The 21,778-nt window shown below is 46.0% G+C and overlaps 1 protein-coding gene across 8 annotated transcripts in view; it reads right to left on the minus strand.

The window, feature by feature from the left end:
* Window positions 1–21,778, minus strand: part of LZTS2 (leucine zipper tumor suppressor 2) — a 67,338-nt gene that overhangs the window by 38,828 nt on the left and 6,732 nt on the right. For 3 of the 8 annotated variants that reach the window (XM_081912291.1, XM_081912290.1, XM_081912293.1), the window contains exon 3: window positions 17,341–17,430. The exons of 4 other annotated variants lie outside the window; for them this stretch is intronic. The gene's annotated coding sequence lies outside the window, so the exon portion shown is untranslated. Of the gene's footprint in view, window positions 1–48; window positions 412–17,340; window positions 17,431–21,778 lie in introns of those variants that run through there. One more of the 8 variants, XM_081912296.1, reaches the window with a different exon arrangement.

Genomic DNA, 21,778 nt, shown 5'->3' on the forward strand with positions numbered 1-21,778 from the left:
CAAACCAGCCAATGGATTCCAATCTACCTTCAGCACACAGAGTCCTACCAGTGCACTGTGTCACATGGAGAAGTGTGCATGCAATCATAGTCCTCTGCTTCAACATCAGCAGGTCCTCCATGGCACTTGAGTTCCCACCATCACTGGGCTTTCTGAAGCCAGGTATCACCTGCAAGGAAAACTGGCAAAGCACCCTGAGCACCAACCACAGACCACATCTTAAGACATTGTCAGTGGTCCTCCCTTTCACGTGCACCAGTTTGGCTTGTTCTGTAGAGGCCTCTGCCTGCAATAGAAAGGCACCCATCTCTCTACTTCATCCATCTAAAACCCACCAAGGTTAACTGGGAATGATGAGTGACACAGGTAGAGAGCAGCACCAAGCCCCAGCCCCGCCCCGGCAGATCTGGAGCAGAGAAAGGGTCCACTATAAGACTCTCTGCCTCTAAGAAAGTGCATTCCTTTGCTTCATGTTGTCAGCTGGGGATTTTCTTAAAGAAAACAGAGACGAGGAAGCAAGTCCTCTTGGCAGGCATCACATCACCAGATGGGGCGGGAGGAGGTGGAACATTTTTTATTTGTTTGCACAAATCCGGATCCAAGTTGTTGCAACTTTTGCCAGGCAGACAGAAAGGTTTAGAGTCCTAGACCGCAACATCTCTCAACTTAGCAAGCCCTAAACATCCAACACCAAAGGCTGCTCCTTAGGCCTACTGACATCCAGTGTAATTCTTCTGTTTCTCCCAGAGGGGAAATTCCTCCCCAAAGGGTGAGTCACTTTGCTCTCGTGTATAAACCTAACCCATTGCACTGGCTTGAGATGCAGGAAATTCAGGCACCCATTGAAAGCTCTGTCACAGATTTCCTGCAGAGCCATTGGAAAGTCTGTCTGTCTGTCTGTCTGTCTGTCTGTCTGTCTCTAATCAAGGGGCCTTTTTGGACAAGATGTTTAGAAATATACAGGTTGAGCAGATGGAAAGCAAGCACACATAGGCAGTGCTAACTCCAGAAGAGCAACAACCCAGCACTCCCAAGATTCTAAAAACTTGTTTCTACCAGCCAGAAACTTCACAGCAACCTTTACCAACCAGCTTCAAAGTATCACCTTTCTCTTTCTCTAGCCCAATTCAAAGTGCACAAACTGTTCCTTTCAGACTCAGCCAGAATCCTCCAGGGAGGTGTGGCTTGAGATACTTCCTACATGGAGTTTTAGATTAAGACTAGCTTAATGATCATCAGACAGTAAGAAACCACCTATGGCTACAGAAGAACCTTAGAAGATGATGCAGTACTACTAAACCTAGGACCAGCCCAAATGGAACAAGATAGCAAGCAAGTTTTTGAGTGGTCCAGAATTCCTCAGGCAGGATGTCAGACAAAGGAGATGGTGCAGGTGAAGGGAGAAAAATATGGTCTAATGGTAAAGCCATAAATTTGAATTGGTCTTAAAATAGAGCAGTAGAACAGCTGGGTGCTGTGCTGGTTTTGGGTCGTACTTTGGGATTTTGGTATGAAGAAACACGCAATGGCTGATTCCCCCTTTTTGGAAATGTAAAATCCAGCAGATACCCAGATCTGTTTCTAGCAGGTTCCTTATGACAGAAAACACACATGACAAGTCTTACAATAGGAAAGCCAGAAATTAATTTTAGCTGGTGTACTCTTTTCCCTTGGTAAACCATAATAGTGTACCCGTGACTATTGAGTAATACTGTCATATTTGCTTTCCATGCATCTCCTAAAATTACTTCAGCATTACTAATTCCTCTTCTGCAACATCCAAACCCAGAGTTAGCTGAAGATGTAATTATTCCTGTTGCCCCATTCCCACCAAATGTGCAAACTAAGACATGCAGCCTGATCCAATGCATCCTTACTTAGAAGTAAGCCCCCATGAAATCAGTGACATTTGCCCCCTGGTAAATGTGCAGAGGGCTGAAGCCTTAACCATGTGATCCACAAAGTCAATGCAGTGTACACTCCTGCATGGCACTGCGGAGATACATTCTCAGGGCCTCCTCAGACCCAAGAATTTCTAGCCATACCCAGACTCTGCGTGCATGTGTTTGTGTGCACGTGTATGTGTATGCGTGTACCTGTTAAATGAGGAAAACAGTTAATGAATCTGACGAAGTGTCATTTAGTTCACAAAAGCGCACCATAAATGTGTTTGTCTTTTAAAGCTTAACAGCTCTCTCCATTTATTTATTTTTGGTGCCACAAACTAACATGGCTACAAATCGAAGTTTCGAGACAGGTTACTTATTTACTGGCTAGGCATTGTTGGGACTCCTCTGACCAGTCACAACAACCCTCTGGGAAACAGTGTCCAAGGCTTGTGGCTCCCAGCCAGGAGCTCTTGAAAATGCTCTTGCAAGTCACAGTTGCAAAGTCGACTCTCTTCTCCAGGTACAGCTGGAGGGTGTTGGAGCTGAGGAGGCTGTGCATGATGAGAAAATGCACGGTCTGCACCTAGTAGCGCTGCAGACCTTTACGAGGGTGCTGTGTCTGCCCCATAGTCCCTTGCAATGCATACAGAGGAGGCGGCTAGATTTATAAAGGACAACCAACCATTAATAATTGCAACTCAGAGGACACAACAGAACACCCTCCCTCAATCACAGAGCATTCAAAGAATGCTGTCGAGGAGATGCCGATCCACATCAGTGACAAAGACAACATTTCTGGTTAATTGATCAGAAATAATAATAGAAAAAGCACGATGCAAATTAAGTTTGTGAGCTGGGCAGTGGAGGAATCTTTGGCCACACACTAAACATGCGTCAACTGTACTGTGGGGATAAACATGTGGTTAAAAGCGTCAAGACATAAGTAATCCTTCTTGAGATCTTGAGAATGCGCCCCCAAAATGGACCAGAGCAGGAGTTGGGGACCTGATGCCCCCTTCAGATATTGTTGGACTACAGCCCCCTAATCCCTGATCATTGGCCATATGGGTTGAAGCTGATGAGAGGCCACCAACAGGTAGAGGAACATACCTGGTCTAGAGCAAAGCGAGCTAAGGGGTGTGTGTGTATGTTAATGACCACGAGAACCAAAATGAGGGAGTTTAGCCCAGAATAAAAGAACACTGTAGCTGCAATCTTATGCACATTTTTCTGGGAGTTGGCCCTACTGAAAACAGTGGGATTTAGGGCTCATCCACCCTTGTCCTGTGTTTGATTTCTAAGCACAGGTCTGCTAGATTTTTTTATTGATATCTGCTCCAATTAAGCAGTGAACTGTGGGTTTTCCTTTGGAAAGCGGTGGGGCAAAAGAAAAACTTCTCAGACCCATGTCCAGAAATCACAGGATAAGCAGAAGCATGGACAAGCCCTTACTTCTAGGGTTGAGCAGTGTTTTGCGACAAGTCTTCCAGAACAATCAAAGATAAAGAAGGGACGTTCTTTCATCAGTGGTGGGAGTGTAAAAAAGTAAAAAGTTTCTGGGAAATGATATACAATGAGATGAAAAAAATGTTAAGATATACCTTTGTGAAAAAACCAGAAGCTTTTCTTTTAGGGATGGTAGGAAAAGACATAAGAAGAAAGGACTTTAAACTTTTCCAATATGCTGTAACGGCAGCCAGAATCCTGTTGGCCCAGAAGTGGAAACAAGAGGAGATACCGACGATAGAAGAATGGAGACTAAAATTGACAGACTATGCGGAACTGGATAAATTAACTGGGAAAATTAGATATACTAAAGACCAAAAGTTCATCGAGGACTGGGGAAAATTGGTGGATTATCTGAAAAACACATGTGGTACAAACACAACGTTAGTGGGATTTCAAGAGGCACTGTAAAAAAACAAATAAGTATTGTTTATTAAAAATAATGGGAGTAAGGAGGAATAATGGCAATATGAAAAAAGGGACTGCGTATTAAAGATATAAAAATGGATGACTATCAGAGACGCTGAAGGAAGTTCAAAAGAGGCATAATTTGTTGTATTCGGGTTAAAATGTATAACTGGATGAAAATTAATAAAATTTATTTTTTTTAAAAAAAGTCTTCCAGAACAATCTAAAGAGTGGATGTGGTCAGTTCCTAGCTTTGCTTTAATAGTCAAGTATCTTATGGCCACAGAAAAGTCAGGACAGTATCGGTCATCATAGTCACCTAATCAAATCACCTAGACTGGCATGGGATTTGCGAGTGACCACATCTGCCACATGATTATCTGCTCTGCTTTTGAGCGACCACAATGAGCCCAAATGACCAACTCCTGGTGGTCATTTCTAAAGAGGCATGTTAGGCCTTAGGCCCATGGAAGCCACATCCTCTTGAAAACCTTCTTCATAATGTGGTGGTGAGTTATGGCCACTTACAGGAGTAAGGAAAATGCACTTTCCACATCTTCAGAGGCACCAGCTTAATTACAATTTTGTGGCTTCCCAGGATGAGTCCTGGCACTGCAGTTCCTCAGGCTGAGCCCCAATGAGCCTTGCCAAACAACCATTCCTAGGGCTAGAATGTTTCTGTAACATCTGACCCAAAACGAAAGTCTTGCCATTTGAACCCATTGCTTCTTGTGCCCCCCAGCCAGAAAACTAAAGGAAAACAGCTTGCTATCTGCTTTGCTGCTATCATTACAATATTCCAAGATTGTTAGCAAGCCATCTGTCAGGGAACTGCCAACAGAGCCAGAGGCGGAGGGAAGGCTCCAGAGAGGGATGCCGGAGAGGGTCCCAGTAGGGAGAGAGGCAGCTCATCTGCTGGGGAAGGAAATCAGCGTAACACCAGTGGTGAAGGGGGGCAGATGGAGGAATCGGAGAGGAGGCTCCAGGACTCTTCACCGGAGACCAGCGGGGAGAGTGTGGGTACTCCGCTGCCCACACCCTCCCTGCGCAGAAGACTTCAGCGCAGGGAAAGTAGGCGTAGATTTGGCGTCAAAGAACTTCTTTGCTGGAAGAAGTTCAAGAAACTCCCACTGACGGATTCTGCCAGCGACTGAGACAGCCACGGGTGAGAGGCTGTCCTGACAGAAAGGGTTCAACCAGGCAACCTAGCCAGGAGTGGCGGCAACTTACGCACGAGCAACCCCTAGAACCATTACACCATTCCTTGCTGCATGAGGGCTGCTTGGATGGATCAGCCTATGCCCATTCCATGGGGAAGGAAGGGAAGATCTGTCACTTTTGGTGCTCTCAGTTTCTTGTTTTTCTAATCTTAAATACAGTTCTCCTTATTTTACATCAATTTGATATTATTATTTTTAAAAAAATCATGAAAATTAATCAGCACATTAGTGCAAATTTCTCCAATAAACACGTTTTTAATACATTGTTTTAACATTGTTCATTATTCTAAATAGCCAATCATTATCATTAATTCCTCCATTTTGGATACTTTAAATACATGCAAGTATAGGGGGTGTTTGTTTTTTCATTCATTTGTTCGTTCTCTCATTCATTCATTCATTCATTCCAGCCTTTCGTGCCTGACAAAACACATCTGGGGCTACTGCGAATAACAACTTCACCTCCTGAAAAGCTATTAGTCTGGAGAATAATGTAGACCTAAGAAAGCAGTCCCATGATTTTCATACCACCTAGTGGGAAGAAAGGAATGTCTCTAGGAAATAAGGCCTACCCATTGAGCTCTAGTAGAAACCCAGCCAGATAGGTAGGGTATAAACAATAAAATTATTATTATTATTATTATTATTATTATTCACTTCAGTGATGAACCTGTGTCTGGACTGGACCATTATAGACTGGGTGGGGAAAGGCTTACTTTAATTTTTCTTCTACACACATACGCCTTTAGTTAGAAAAAAGGATGTCACAGAAAAGGTTCTAATCTAGCTTTCCCCCTGACATTATGGATTTTATGTGAAGGGTTTTATTTATTTTTAATGCAAGACCTTTCAGTCTCCCACACTAAACAGCTGGGGTTTTAAGACTTTCAGGAGAAGCCCTCTGGTCTGTTCCAGGAACTTTTGAAAGCGTAGTCTTTGCATTTTATTGCTGTTCTGTTTTATTATTGTGGTTGTATTATTGTCATTAAACACCTTAAACACCATTTGGTGGGAAGGCAGGATTGAATTTTGCAAGCAAACAAATTAATTGATTTGCCTACATTGCCCACCCCCAATCTTTGGCCACCTGAAGTGGTAAACCCCAGACATTGGTTTCCCATCTCAAAGACACCCTACCTTGAGAAAAGTCAAAGCATTTTGACAGTGAAGACTGTTTATTTTGCTGGGGACTATACAATATACAAAGGGATTTGACTGGAGATGAAAGGAATTGACAGGAGAAGGAACTCATCCCAGATATGTTTAAAAGTGTGGTCTACCTTCCTGCTTGACTCAAGATCAGGTGGAAACAGTGAGCAAAATAATAACCAGACATAATCTGTCTCTCCAACCCACAAGTGGGAGATGCTGCGATGCAAATCCTCTCAAACTTGGTCTAAAATCAAAACAGCCAGCCAAATCACGGGACCCAAAAACTGCCTGAAAACCTGGGTTTCAGGGATGCACAAAAAGCAGTTGTGAAAAAGAGGTCTGTGCCAGGGGGCACATTAAAACTTCAAAGCACGTTGAGCTCTCTGGAGGAAAAGGTGGGATATAAACAAATGGCATGACTGCTTCAATATATGCCCAGAAACACTCATGGAGAGGACTATCCTCTCCATGGAAAACCAGGCTAGCAAAGATACTCACAAGGAAGCAAAATCTATTGACTTCTAGCTCCTTGCCTGGTACGCTAACGGTTAACTTGCCACTTGGATAGAAATATGCAATTCTCTGCATAAAGTTTCTAGTTCTGTTTGAGGATTAAAAAAGTTAAGAGACATGAAAACCATGTTTGTTCTTGCAGCACGTGGGCCCTGTTCATGCTTAGAAACAGATCTATTTGTTCTCCACTAAACTTCCCTGAAGTACACCATCTCCTGCAAATGACAGTTCCAAAGATCACCGCCCCTCACTGTGACACACGCCTACAGTCACCTTGCTGATCTTAAAGAATCGAAATGCTGGAGGAAAGGGACTTAAAGGTCATTTCTGTCAGCATCGCCCTTGAGCCAGTGTACCAACTGGACTCATGCACTACAGCCCGACTGGGCTAGGCGAGCTGGGTAGCACTGCCAGAGTCCTCCTTTGACACAGGAACAGGTGACAGCGCTGCGGACTCACAGCTTGGAGCTGAGAGCACCGGATTTACTTTCTCTGTAATGCAGTCGTTGCGCAGCAGCGTTTTGCAGAGTCTTGCAGAGTATAAACCACTCGGAGAGCAGCTCTGTAAAATATCTTCTTTCTTTATTCTACAACTACAACTATTATACAAACTATATACAGAGCTAAAGATTCAGCATAAATCAATGCTATACTCTGAGTGCCTGCAGAGTCTCTAAATAATATCTCTTGCACTCCCTCTCCAGCTCACTGACTGACTCTCTCACACACATTGAGATTCACTCACATGACTAATTAAGTAGAGAGCAATACATTGCTCCTCCTCTCTGTAGAGTCAGCAAAGACCTCAGGAGATGGTCAGGAGATTCTTGGGTATGGGAGGGGTGAAATCTCCTCATCCTCCCCCATTTCATCCGACCATTCAAGAATCTTTAACATAACTGCAATTTGCAGGTATCTCTCTCCCCCCTTATCTAAGACACTTTATCATATCATTAAACAGTTACTATAACCTCTCTGTGTCTATTAGGAAAAGAGTTAAAGCATAAATCTCAACCTGTAGTTTACACAAAATACACAATGTGAATACACAAATGAATAAGCAGCTTCTGGAAAAAACTTCATACACATTTCTTCCTCAAATACAAATTTACATTTCTAATTAGGCAGATTTGAACAAACCATTTTCAGTACTTAAACACACGCTTTCCTTCAAATATCAGGTAAGGAAATAAATGCAGCGTTTTGTGTCACTACTCTCAGCACACTTCATGCTAGGTTTAAAAATCCCACCAGAGTTGCATGTGACCGCAGCCTTTGCAAACTCTTCAGAAAACCTTTTCGGTGGTACCCCCTTGGTTGTTCTCTCAGATCTGCGCAAAACTCTCTGATCCTCTTGTTCTGGTGCTTCCTCCTCTTCGGGAGAATAGGGAGCTAAAGTATATGAAGCTGCTAAGTCTGCATCAGCGTCAGACTCACCTGAGGCTTTTGGGCTCTGATAATCTGTGCCATCATCTGGATCTACACTGGCATCAGGATTATCAATCACATCAGAACCTGTCTCCCTTTTAACTTTCTTTGCCCCTCTTGCACCATCATCACAAATGGGATGGCACTGAAAAACGCCAACTGTGTCCCATTTTGGATTGTCCTCAATGCTCCTGGTCAGCCTTATGGTTTTCGTGTCTGTGATCAGGACACGATAAGACCCTTTCTCATATCCTAGGAAAACACCATGTTCTCCACGCTTACTCAGTTTGTCACCCTGAGAGGTGCGCACCCAAACCTCCGAACCAAAAATTTTAAAGTGCTTCACACATGGCTTCCTTCCGTGAAGCATTTCATATGGGGTGCAATTTATACTAGACTGGTACCTCCTGTTATACACGTGACAGAAAAACGAAAGAGCTTCGGCCCAAAAAGGATTGGGCAGCCCCGAATCATGCAACAGTGTTCTAATTCCTTGCTGCAGGGTCTGGTTCAATCTCTCACACAAACCATTCTGCCAGGGCGATCTGGGCGTGGCGGTCCTATGCTCAATGCCCTGTTCAGAAAGAAAAGCCTCAAACTCTTCTGAACAAAACTCTCCACCCCTGTCAGTGAAAAAACAATGTACATTCTCATTATGTACATTCCTGAGCCATTTACAGAACTGACGAAACTTAGTAAAGGCTTCAGACTTTTTCTGCAGCATATAGGTAAAGGTAAAGGTACCCCTGCCCGTACGGGCCAGTCTTGACAGACTCTGGGGTTGTGCGCCCATCTCACTTAAGAGGCCAGGGGCCAGCGCTGTCCGAAGACACTTCCGGGTCACGTGGCCAGCGTGACAAAGCTGCATCTGGTGAGCCAGAGCTGCACACGGAAACGCCGTTTACCTTCCCGCTGGTAAGCGGTCCCTATTTATCTACTTGCACCCGGAGGTGCTTCCGAACTGCTAGGTTGGCAGGCGCTGGGACCGAGCAGCGGGAGCGCACCCCGCCGCAGGGATTCGAACCGCCGACCTTTCAATCGGCAAGTCCTAGGCGCTGAGGCTTTAACCCACAGCGCCACCTGTGTCCCTTTCTGCAGCATATAGACCCATGCATATTTAGAGTACGAGTCTATCAAAACCATGAAAAACCTTGAATTGCCTCTAGAAGGCGCTAGAGGCCCCACTAAGTCTACATGAATGACTTCGTATGGTTTCTTGGCCTCTCTCCCAGACTCTGTACCTTTGGGAGCTTGCCTTGCCTTACTTTCAGCACAAGAAACACATTTCATGTGGTAGGGACACTCTTTCAGCTTCATACCCTGAACCATATCAGGCATTTTTGCCACAGCCTGGAAATTCAAATGACCATAAAGACGGTGGTAATGATGAATACATTGGTCATGCAACTTCTCATTCTTATCAACAGACAAATTGCAACACTCTTTCTCAGTTGCTTCTGCAGTACCTGTACCTGAAACAAAAGGCAATTGATACAGACCATTAACACATTTTGCATATAGAATGAGCTTGCCATCTCGACGAATTTCACAGCGAGATTTAGCAAACACCACCTTAAAACCCTGATGATCAAGCTGGGAAACGCTCAACAAATTGTCCTGAATTTCAGGCGCATACAGGACATTCCTAATTGTTGTATTCAGGCTCTTTAAGAACACAGTTCCTTTAGCCTCACTCGTGAGAACTGTCCCATCTGCTTGATGAATTACTTTCTCTTGCTTCTCAAGCTGAACAAAGAGATCCTTATCTTTGGCTACGTGGTTGGTACAGCCAGAGTTGATCACGAAGAAACTCCGCCCACGTTGATTGCAGCAGCGAGAGAGAAAAACTTTTGAAGTAGCAGGTGCTTGGGGATTTCGTCCTCCTCCCCCTCTGCCTCTGAAGTTTCCCTTTTTCTTTGAAGATTTCTTGCAGCACTGGAAACTCAAATGGCCTTGTGCTCCACATGAAAAGCACCGCTTCAACTTTAGTGCTTTAACAGCAGCAGTTTCACTTTCACTTTCCCCTGCTGAAGACTCAGGCACACTTTCAGGCACATTTTTAGCAGAGTTCCGGCTTTCTTTAACAGCCTGTCTGCGATCCCACTCATTCAAGAGCACGCTAGACCAGTGTTTCCCAACCGGTGTTCCGCGGCACACGAGTGTGCCGTGAGACGTTGCCTCGTGTGCCGCGAGATGCCTGGAGGGAGGCGGGCGAGTCGGGCGGCGAGAGGCGGGGCGGCGGCGGCGAGGAGAGGCCGCGCCTCCTGCTGCTGCCTGGCGCTCCTCCTCGCAGCCGGCAGCGCTGCCTGGGCGCCTCCGCGCGACTCTGCCTCGCTGGGTTTGGTCTCCCAGCAGAGACGGGTCACACGCGCCCCTCCCTCCCTCCCTCAGCCTGCGCGGAGGGAGAGCCAGAGAGAGGCATCGCTCCTGCGCGGCGGGAGAGGGAGCAGCCGGAGCGATGCCCCAAACGAACGCATGGGACCGGAGGGGAAATCCTCTCCGAGGCGGATTGAGCGCAGCTGAGAGAAGCCTTTCGAGGAGCTGCCGTGTCCCCTGGAAACCCCCTTCCCAGCTCTGCCTCAGCCGCCGCCGCCTCAGTTGCCGCCGTCCCTCAGTCCCTCGCTCTGCTGCCTCCTCCCACCCCCAAAGCTTGGAGGTTCCCCAGCAAGGGGGAGGGAAAAAACTTTCACTTTTGTGCGTCCCTCCCAGCGTGACGCTGCGCGCTGACGTCACGGGGCGGGGCTTTAATGGTGGTGTGCCGCAAGATTTTTTTTCAGTAAACAGGTGTGCCGTTGCCCAAAAACGTTTGGGAAACACTGCGCTAGACACATAATCTTCTGTTAGCCGGTCAGAAGGCAGTGTAGAAATCTGGGCAGCTACTCCATCATAAGACTCATCTAGGCTGTTTATCATCAGCATTGCAAACACAGCCTCTGAAATAGCCAGGTCTCGCTCAACAAGGTCCTGTCTGAGACGCTTTAACTGAGATAGATGGCTAGGCAAATCACCACCTTTCTGCAACTGTAACCTGCACAGCTTCTTGAAGAAAATCACACTGGAACCAGCATTTTGTCTCAGATGCATATCTCTCAACTTATGCCAAACAGCTTGTGCAGTCTCTTGACCCTCTAAGTTCACCAGCAAGTGGTCTGAAACACTCAAAACAATTGTCCCTCGGGCTTTCATATCTGCAGCATGCCACTCAGCCCAATCATCATCATCTTTATCTGGAGGGTCATCTTCTATGGTGTGAAATAGCTTTTCCCTCTGTAAAAGCGCTTTCATTTTAACTTGCCAAACTGCATAGTTTTCAGGCGTGAGGAGGGGAAAGGACATAGCCATCTGGCCAGAATGTGCACAGGCCATGTCTGCTATTACTTAGAGCAAGACACTTCCCTCGTGCAAACACAGATAAAGCCTTGGACTTCTTCAGCCACTCTCTCCCCCACTCAGAGCGCAATTAACAGGCAAACAGGGAAGCTATCTTCTTTCTTTTGGCAGTCAGCAACATACCTCAAGCAGCAGCAACAGCGGCAGCTTGAGCACTCTGCTTCAACACAGCTCTGCTTCTAGGCACCACAAATCAGTCCAGCATGCAGCCTCCGTTCCGCCGTCCAGCGATCAGCAACAGACACCTCTGGCGACTGGGACGACTGGGATGACTGGAACAACGACTGGTCAGACGACTGGGCCCATAACCGATGTCAGCATCGCCCTTGAGCCAGTGTACCAACTGGACTCATGCACTACAGCCCCGACTGGGCTAGGCGAGCTGGGTAGCACTGCCAGAGTCCTCCTTTGACACAGGAACAGGTGACAGTGCTGCGGACTCACAGCTTGGAGCTGAGAGCACCGGATTTACTTTCTCTGTAATGCAGTCGTTGCGCAGCAGCGTTTTGCAGAGTCTTGCAGAGTATAAACCACTCGGAGAGCAGCTCTGTAAAATATCTTCTTTCTTTATTCTACAACTACAACTATTATACAAACTATATACAGAGCTAAAGATTCAGCATAAATCAATGCTATACTCTGAGTGCCTGCAGAGTCTCTAAATAATATCTCTTGCACTCCCTCTCCAGCTCACTGACTGACTCTCTCACACACATTGAGATTCACTCACATGACTAATTAAGTAGAGAGCAATACATTGCTCCTCCTCTCTGTAGAGTCAGCAAAGACCTCAGGAGATGGTCAGGAGATTCTTGGGTATGGGAGGGGTGAAATCTCCTCAATTTCATCCAAATCCTTTTCCATTCCATTCACTAGAAGGTCTTACACAGACCATACAGTGGTACCTTGGTTTACAACCATAATCCGTTCCGTTTGTAAACCAAAACAGGTTGTAACCCAAGGCGTGCTTTCGCCAATGGGGCTTCCCAAAAAAATTTGTTTTGTAGTGGTACCTAGGGTTACAAGCACTTCGGGTTACAAACTCCGCTAACCCAGGAGTAGTACCTCAGGTTGAGAACTTTGCCCCAGGATGAGAATGGAAATCAAGTGCTGGCAGTGCGGCAGCAGTGAGAGGCCCCATTGGCAAAAGCGTGCCTCAGGTTAAGAATGGTTTCGGGTTAAGAACAGACCTCCGGAACGAATTAAGTTCATAACCCGAGGTACCACTGTAATCCAAAAAAAATGGGTTGTAATCCAAAAAAAAAGTTGCAAACCAAGACATGCACTTCCGGGTTTGACATGTTGTAATTCAAAACATATGCAAACCAAGACATATGCAAACCAAGGTACCACTGTAGTAATAAATTCAGATAACATAGGGGAAAAGTACACTACAGTCATACCTCGGGTTGAAGTAGCTTCAGGTTGAGCATTTTTGGGTTGCACTCTGCGGCGACTCAGAAGTAACGGAGTGTGTTACTTTCGGGTTTCGCCGCTTGCGCATGCACAGACGCTCAAAACGACATCACGGACATGCGCAGAAGTGGTGAATCACAACCCGCGAGTGTGGGTTGCATTCGCTTCAGGATCCGATCCAGAGGTACCACTCTACTCAGAAGTAGTGAAAAAGAACAATGCCACCTAATCAGTTTCCCACAGCAACAGGGTAAAAACAATAAGAGTACACAAAACAGACAAAAGCCTTCTGGAAAAGCAAGCCAGATCTTGGGAGATGCCAAAATGAATGCAGTGTAGGGGGCTTGACAAACCTCTATGGAGAAAGCATTCAACTATCCGGAGCGGATCCTGCTCCTTGGGGAATGTCCACCATACCTAACCACTGTAGCCCAGGCATTGGTCACCTCAAGGCTGCATTACTGAAATGTGCTCAATGTGGGGCTGCCCTTTGGCTGGTTCGGAAGCTCCAGCTGGTGCAGAATGCAGAATGTAGTGGCCAGACTCCTATGAGGACACCTGACATGTGACATCATTTATAGAACAACTGTACTGGCTGCTCATCCACTACCAAGCTAATTTATAAATTTAATTTATAACGCCCAGAACATCTTAGGTCCAGGGTGCCTTAGGGAACCACCTGAACCCTTATATCCCAGCTTGATCAATGAGATCATCTATACAGGAATGTTGTTGGTCATCCCCCAAGCTGGAAAGCCCATTTCTCAGCAACAAGAAACAGTCTTTAGTTTCATCGCTTCAGTCCTGTGGAACAGAGGTCCAAGGAGGCGCCTTATGTTCCAACCTTCAAATGCCTGTTGAAAACCTTTCTATGCCTCCATGCTTATTCTCTATTCTAAGATAATATTCTTAGTGAGAAAATATCCTTCTGTAACAGTTGATCTCTGGGTTTTTTAATACATACATATATGTTTTTTACTGCATGGTTTTATGTTTGACTGTTGTAAACCACTTGGGTTTTTAATGAATAGAATGTTTTTTTTAAAAATAATAATAATAAGCCACGTCGGTGTGAAGTGTGGCTGGTTTTCAGCCCAGAGGCGAATTCTGTTTCTCATTCAAATGCATGCAAGTTGCCTCTGGACTCAAAACCAGCCACACTTTGCACAGACACAGCATAAAGTATAGCACATATAACTCACCTGATTGCAAACGCTGTGAGCTTTTGGGAACCTTTGACAGATGTGCACCTCAGATTTGGGTCTGGCTGTTCTTTTGTTAGAAAGGTTCCATATGCAACCTTTTCTCTTCCCTACATTTACCATCCCACTAGTTGGGTAACATAGAGCTGGAAGGGCTCAAATAGAGTTCTCACCTGGGGTAGACAATGCTTGGCACCAGCCCTACTACAGTTATAATGTGGGGAGGGAGTCAGTTACGAGAGCACTTCCCTTCTTGCATTGAAATGCGTAACTCTTTTACATTTGAGCAACGGACCGGACCATGTTCCTATCAAACCTGCAGCCTTTAAAAATAGCACACTTTGCTACAGAAACAAACTACTTGAAACAAAAGGGTAGGGAACTTCAATGGCAAGTGCTTTCATTTTGCAGCAGCACCTATAACTAGGAAACTAAAATGAGGGGGGGGGCTGCCTGGGTTTGTTGCCCTTGCATTAACAAAGACTTCCTCCAGAGGATCAGGACATGTCCTGCCTGACCTGGTAATGGAGGAACAATAGCTGGCTCAGTGGGATTTGCCCACTAGAGTCACAATGGGAAGCAACAGTGGCTTCGACTGGGGTGCTCATGAGGCTAGCATGCCATCCATGCTCAAAATGCAAAGTAAATTCTCATCAGCACCAGCTATAACTGGCACAGTGCTAAACTTTGTTCCTATCCAAGCTCTTATGCAACCAACCATCCATCCATCCACAGCAGGCTGAGCATTGATTACTCACAGAAGGAGAGGAGGAGCAAAAAGAAAGTTGTGCTCTTGCCAGTGCCAACCAGGAGCTGTGGTGCTCAGCACTGGATTCCCCTGGCACTAGGGAAGCACATCCTGCCAAATGTGTTTAGGCAAAGGAGCTTCTCAACTTTTTAAAGATCCAGTTATCTGTGCTCAGGGAGAGCCTTTCAGTTCCTTATCTGCTCCCCACCCCCCACATGCCAAAAGGAGGCTTAAAGGAAGACCACAGGTGCAGGCCACAGACTAAGCAAAACTGCCTCATCGATGAACCCTTAGCTGATGAGAGAGCAGGAAAGCAGTTAAGCCTGTTCCTGCCCAGGAGATGAGAGAGTGGGGCCATGTCTGGCTCCATCTGGAGTTTTGCGCAGACCACGTGCATGTTTCAGCTTGCACTAAAATAGCTGCCAGACTTGGAGGAAAACAAACTTCACTTAAAGGGGAAAGTGGCAGCATTTTCCACAAACAAACAAAGGGCGTAAGATGCACATCACAGAGATTCTTTTGGTTAACAGACCCCAAAGGACACCAAGCAGATAACCAGTGGATGGGGGTGGGGGGAGACATTCTATTTCTGGATGGATGTAAGGCAATAAAAAACACTGTTCACCGCTGAGGAAGGAGGGAGGAGATAATGAGCCCTCCCTTCACAAAGCGAGCACAGTGCCAACAGCAACGTCTTGCATCTTTCTTAAATGCTATTGTTTCCTTTCACAGCTGACCTGTTTATCTCAGAAGACGCTCTCTCCCAGGTACCCAAATCTCAGCCCTCCACATTTATTTTGATTTCACCAAATTTATGTAGCACTTGATTGTAATAAAAACTCTAAAAACAGTTTGCAGGGAATATGAAAACCATCAACAGCTAGAAACAAATAATCCAAAACATTCGAGAAATTGTTAAAAAGCAATAGTAGCTAAAAAGAAATAAAACGTATATAACTTCTACATGTCTGGATAGGTTTGCCTAAACAACAAAGAACTATGCAAGTATAGAAGATTGTAGCCTTTTAACTCTTACTCAGAGTAGACCCACTGAAATTAATAAACCTGTATTAGTCCTGTCTATTAACTTCAGTGGGTATTCCCTGAATAGGGCTAACACTATCACCCAGTGCAGTCAGATGTTAATGGTGTTTGTTATGGAAACCCAAAAGTTCTGTGTTTTGTTCCTGTTAATCTCCTAATGTGAAGTCCTATCCCTCCCCCGGTGCTGTACTATTTCTTTGTATTCTCCATTGGGAGGAAGGGAGACGTCACCATCCTCCCTCCACAGATGAAGGTCAACATCCTGAGAAACAAACTAACTTACTGGTTATCACCCAAACATCTGTCAGAACAGAGAAGTGCCTCCCAAGGCCAGGGGCTTGTTTGAGTCTTTAAAATTCCTCAATGGAAAACCTCAGAATTTGTGGGCAGAAAACAGACATCCATCAGCTGAAACATATTACAGAATTTCCACTAGACAATTCTTCAATGCATCTGCATGTGTAGATGCATAGATTTGCATAGCATGATTGCACAAGAGCCAAGATGTCAGGTGGGACTCCTCGATGATACTGCGGCTGCGTACACACCATATATTTAAAGAACATTCTCCACCCACTCAAAAACAAAAGAATCCTGGAAACTGTACTTTACCCCCCTACAGAACTACAATTCCCAGCACCCTTAACAAACTACTATTCGCAGGACTCCCTGGGTTGGGTTGGAATAAGCAATGTGTACCCAGCCTGTGCTACAAAGCATTCTGAGTGGGCAGGGCTAGGCTGGCGCCATCTAGAAACAGACTGCACAGGAGCTCAGCTGTCAGGGAACCATTCTGAAAGATTGTCATGATATTTCAGGGGAGGACAAGTAGCTGCTCTGTGGATTTCAAAATATCCTTTTACTGGTCAGCAAAGCACTCCACAGTTTTCACTTCTGGGGCAACAGGATAGGCCAGTTCCTGCAGACCCAGCGCTTACAGATGCCCATCAAAGCCCCATTACTTTCAGCAGGCTCATAAAGCTTTCTCTGGATTGCAGCCCTTGTTCTTTCTGCTCATTTGGGCAAATGGTCTCTTTACAATTTTGCCTTAGCAGAAACCAAGCTTTTGCTTGCTGCCGCACCTGTCCCTGCTGCCCCCTGATTCTTGTGCTCCTTATCTCTGTCATCCATCTGAGACAGATTGCATGCTTGAACTCTGTGCTCCAGTCTGCCCCCTGTGCTCACTGCCCGTGTTGATGGATGTCCTTGTTGCAGACACAAGAGACTGAATGCTGCTCTACACCCAGGCAGGCCTCCCAGCCTAGCAAGTCAGAATGAGATCCTCTCTGCCGTGTGTGGGGGGGGGGCAAACTCAACCATTGAGAACTGCACAGCATCAGTGCCATTTAGGGTGAGGCAGAGGGGATTCTGGCTGCGGCTTCCAACCCTTGCAATTTTCAAGTGTAGCAGAGAAAATTGCTAACCTCAAGTGTGGGAGGCTGTCCTTTGCTCCAGGGTCATGAGGAACTGACCAAGCTGCAAAGATAAGGTGCCAGCTCAAAATTCTTCCCTTCCTAGCAGAGACAAAACAACAACAACAAGGGTTCAAGTAAGGAGCGTTGCCAAGCATGCTACTAGCCCGGGCGGGTGGAGGGTGGGAGAGAATGGGACTTCTCATGAGCACAGCCGCCCACCACTCCCAGAATCCCCTGGGGCAGAGTAACAGCAACCAGAACACATGAAATGTCCCGTTGCACCATAAACGAGAGCTTGCTAATCTATGTTGCTCGTGGCACATGTTGAGCAAGATTTAGAATTCAAAGGGAAGAGGCCCTCGCCCACTGGGCCCACCATCCCCTTCCCACACATAAGGGAATAATTAGTTCCAGCAGACTACTTTCCCCAGACACAGTAACCTAAGAGGCGGGCTCCAGTGACACAGCTGATATGTTGCTGAGTGTGACAGAGCACGGTGACTAACCATCAAACCGCCTAATGCAAAGGCATTCCATAGGAAGCAACAGAAACCGATTTAACAGGAAGCGCAGTGGGGGCAGTCCCCAAGGCCGGGGGGGGGGGGCGGGGGATGAGTTGTGCCTTGTGGATGTTCTTTTGCATGTAGATCAGGCACATGGCCGCTCACACCAGATACATGGGCCCCACCCCAAGCAGGATGCATCCTGCAACAAGGGAGCAACCTTTCTCTGCTGTGCCATTCCACAGAACAGCTCCTGTTAATTCCTCCCTTGAAATCAAGCTCTCCTGTTTGTTTGATCAGTTATCTTTCTACGGAGCCATCTGTGCAGCCTGCATCCCACCAAGGGGTGTGGCCACCTCCTGATTGCAATCTATTCAAATTGGGGAGGAAACCACAATTAACCTGATCCACGAGTTATTCTGTTTGCAGAAACTCTATTGACATGCAGGGCCCACCCACACAAAGAGGCCTCTGGCACCTGGAGAGCAGCTTGCAAGGCACCTCCAGCAAATTCATAAAGCTATAGTAGTGTTAGATCTCCATTCAAAATTGGTATCCTAAATGGCTTATACCAAACGGTAACTCTTCCAGGTCACCAAAGCACCTTAAGAACCATCAGATTCCTTTTGCTCCACCGTGATCACAGATCATCTAACAGGGCACTTCTGGTGGTTCCCCATATCCTTGAGGTTCAGTTGGCCTTCGCTACGATTCGAGCCTTTTACTTGAATCCTAGTGTGGCATGCACTGCCCTGTGGAACTCCCTGGCAAAAGAAGTTGGGCAGGAACCATCCCTCTCTTCAGACACTTTTAGAAAACTTTTTTGTTTAGGCAAGCTTCTAACAACATGAATCCCCCTCCCCTCTCCTTTTAACCAATCAGTATTTATTGATGTTTTATGGGTGTTTTAATTATGGATATTTTTGTTGATTTCATTATTATATACAGTATTGTATTCTGCCTTGCTGTGTTTTTACTATAGATTATAAATTTGTTACACAATCGCACAAACATTAGTGAGCACGCCCTTTGAGTCAAACAGCCCGATCGTGCTGTGTTTGTGGACTCCTGTAAGTACATATTGCTACCATAATCAAGTCTGCCTTTATTTCAGGCCTCTTGGTCCAAGGAAGGCAGGAGGAATCTATCAGAAAGTGAAGAAAACTGAAATGATTCTCATTCTCATTTATTTACACCAGGGGTAGCAAACCCCAGGCTAGGGTTTTTTGCCTGGCCAGAATGCATCACTCGCTTGCCTGGATGCAGAACAGAGAAAAATGTGTGGCTGTGTGTTCAGGACTACTGAACAAAAGTTAAACTGGCACTTGTTGCTCTGCCCATTTTTGCTCCTGGCCCTTCTCACCAGTGACACGAGGCCACCAGGAGGCTGCCCAGAAGAAAAAGTGGCTTTTGGGCTGGAAAAAGTTCCCTACCCCTAATTTGCACCATTTTCGGATGCAGTATTGGTGAGCACCTGAGCTGCCATGTAAAATGGAACGCAGCACTCAACGGAAAGGGAAAATCCCATTTCACATCACCTTTCATTTCTACCAAAAATTCCTCCCCGCAGCTTGGAATCTTAGCCATTTAGAACAACTATCAAAAGAAATTATGGCTGTTCCTGCCTTGCATGAAACAAAGGAACACAGAGAGCTGCTTTACACTGAGTCAGACCATTAGTTCATCTGGTTCAGCATTGTCTACACTGACGTCAGGGACTGAACCCTGGAACCTTTTGCATGAAAAGTACATGCTTGCTACCACCGACCTATGACCTTCATTCACCCCCTCTATAAAAGTGCATTGTGACCAAAAAATTTTGCATGATCCACTACTGAAAATTGTGCAAGAAGCTCTTTTATTCCACATCAAATTTTATGATTGGGAGGTCTTAGAACTCAAGTTTAGAGTCATTTTATAAGCGAAATTATCAGTAACAAGGTACAAACTTTCTCCCTATTGCCATTTCAGTTGTACACCCATTTATCTAGATATCAAACACAATTCTTCTGGTAGTGTCTTTTAGCTGAAGCCAAAAGACCCTGATGTTAGGAAAGACATTGTGGAGGGCACAAGGAGAAGGGGACGACAGAGGACGAGATGGTTGGACAGTGCTCTCAAAGCTACCAGCAGGAGTTTGACCAAACTGCGGGAGGAAGTGGAAGACAGGAGTGCCTGGCGTGCTCTGGTCCATGGGGTCACGAAGAGTCGGACACGACTAAACAACTAAACAGCAACAACAACAAACTTGGCTACTTCATAATTCATAAATTCATAAATAGGTGAAACTGTACAAATTCAGCATTCATTAACAAAACGAAAACTGCAACCCAAGCTTGCAGTTCCAGGACGAGGAAGCATAAGGTGAAATGGCAAAACGGAAATGAAGACGAAAGCAGGAGCATAAGAAGTGGGGGGCGGAGGGGGGCCCTGCCTCCCACCAGCTGTGGAGCTACCGAGGGCGCACACAGTCCGTAAGGGCTTCCATGCATGCGCAGTCCGTAGGGGATGCCGCTCGCACGGTAGTCTGTATGGCCTCTGCGCATGATCAGCTGCCCATATAGCCACATGCGCAAGCAGCAGCCCGTGTGCATGTGTGGCAGCCCGTACGGTCATTGCGCATGCACACTCCATATGGGATGCCGCACATGCGTACTCCATACGGGATGCCCTGCCCCGGGTGTCTGAGAGGGTTCCTCCACCACCGGACGGCAGTACTAGACAATCTTACTAGTTTGGAGTGAGACTCAATTAACTCATTTGAGACTTTCTTCCTAGTACAAAGATCCATACTTGTAAATGAAATGCCATACAGCACTTTCCTGGGCGCATCCAAATTCATGCCATTGATGTTTTAATTTGCTGATGCTTTAAGTTGTTGGAAGCTGCCCAGAGTGGCTGGAGGAACCCGGTCAGGTGCACAATATATAAATAAGATGTTGTCGATGTTCTTGTTATGCATGTTTATTCAAAGGTAAATCCTACTGTATTTAATGGGGCTGTAACCTCTTGCACACCTACTCACAAGTGAACCCTCCTGAAATCAGACTTACTTCCATGTAAATGGCTTGCTTCCATGCACATTATATCCTGCATATTCTGTTCAGTCATTTCACAGTCCTGAATAATATGATTGCCAGATGGAACCCAGAAGCTTTACATTAGTGTGGAGAGCATGTGGCCCTTCAGCTGCTGCTGGACTCCAATTCCCATTAGCCCCACCCAATATGGCCAATGGGTAGGGATGATGGAAACTGTAGTATAACAACAAATGGAGGGCCATAGGTTTCCCAGACCCTCCAAGTGTCCCTATTTCCAGAGATAATCCTGGATTTACAGAAGCCGTTCCACTTTCTGATTTGATCCCAGAATGCTCCACTTTTCCTTAGGATGTCCCTATTTTCATCGGTGAAATGTTGGAGGGTATAGAGTTATGCAACCCACGTGCCAAAGAGATAAGATACAACATTTGGAAGACATCTGAAGGCAGCCCTGCATGGGGAAGTTTTTAAATGTCTTATATTTTATTTTGTTTTTATACCTGTATATACTCAAGTATAAGCCGACCCGAATATAAGCTGAGGCACATAATTTTACCACAAAAAACTGGGAAAACTTATTGACTCAAGTATAAACTGGTTCACCACACCACAAACCTCCTGGTGGGCCGAAGTGTGTGTGCGTGTGCGCAGAGGGGGCTTCTTTTCCCCCCAGCCCCTCCCGCCCCCCCTGTGTACCTAGGGTGCTCCCGAAAGGCAGAGGCTGGTGGCGGCAGCAGCGGAGGAAGAACAAGCAGCCCAAAAGGGCTGCTTTCGTGCTGCTCGTTCCCTCTTCTGCCGCTGCCGACAGCAGCAAAGGTGGAGGAGGAGGAAGGAGCAGCCTGAAAGGACCCTCACTCGAGTATAAGCCAAGGGGGGCTTTTTCAGCATAAAAAATGTGCTGAA

The sequence above is a fragment of the Podarcis melisellensis genome, assembly GCF_964234715.1.
Source record: "Podarcis melisellensis genome assembly, chromosome: 5".
Classification (NCBI taxonomy): domain Eukaryota; kingdom Metazoa; phylum Chordata; class Lepidosauria; order Squamata; family Lacertidae; genus Podarcis; species Podarcis melisellensis.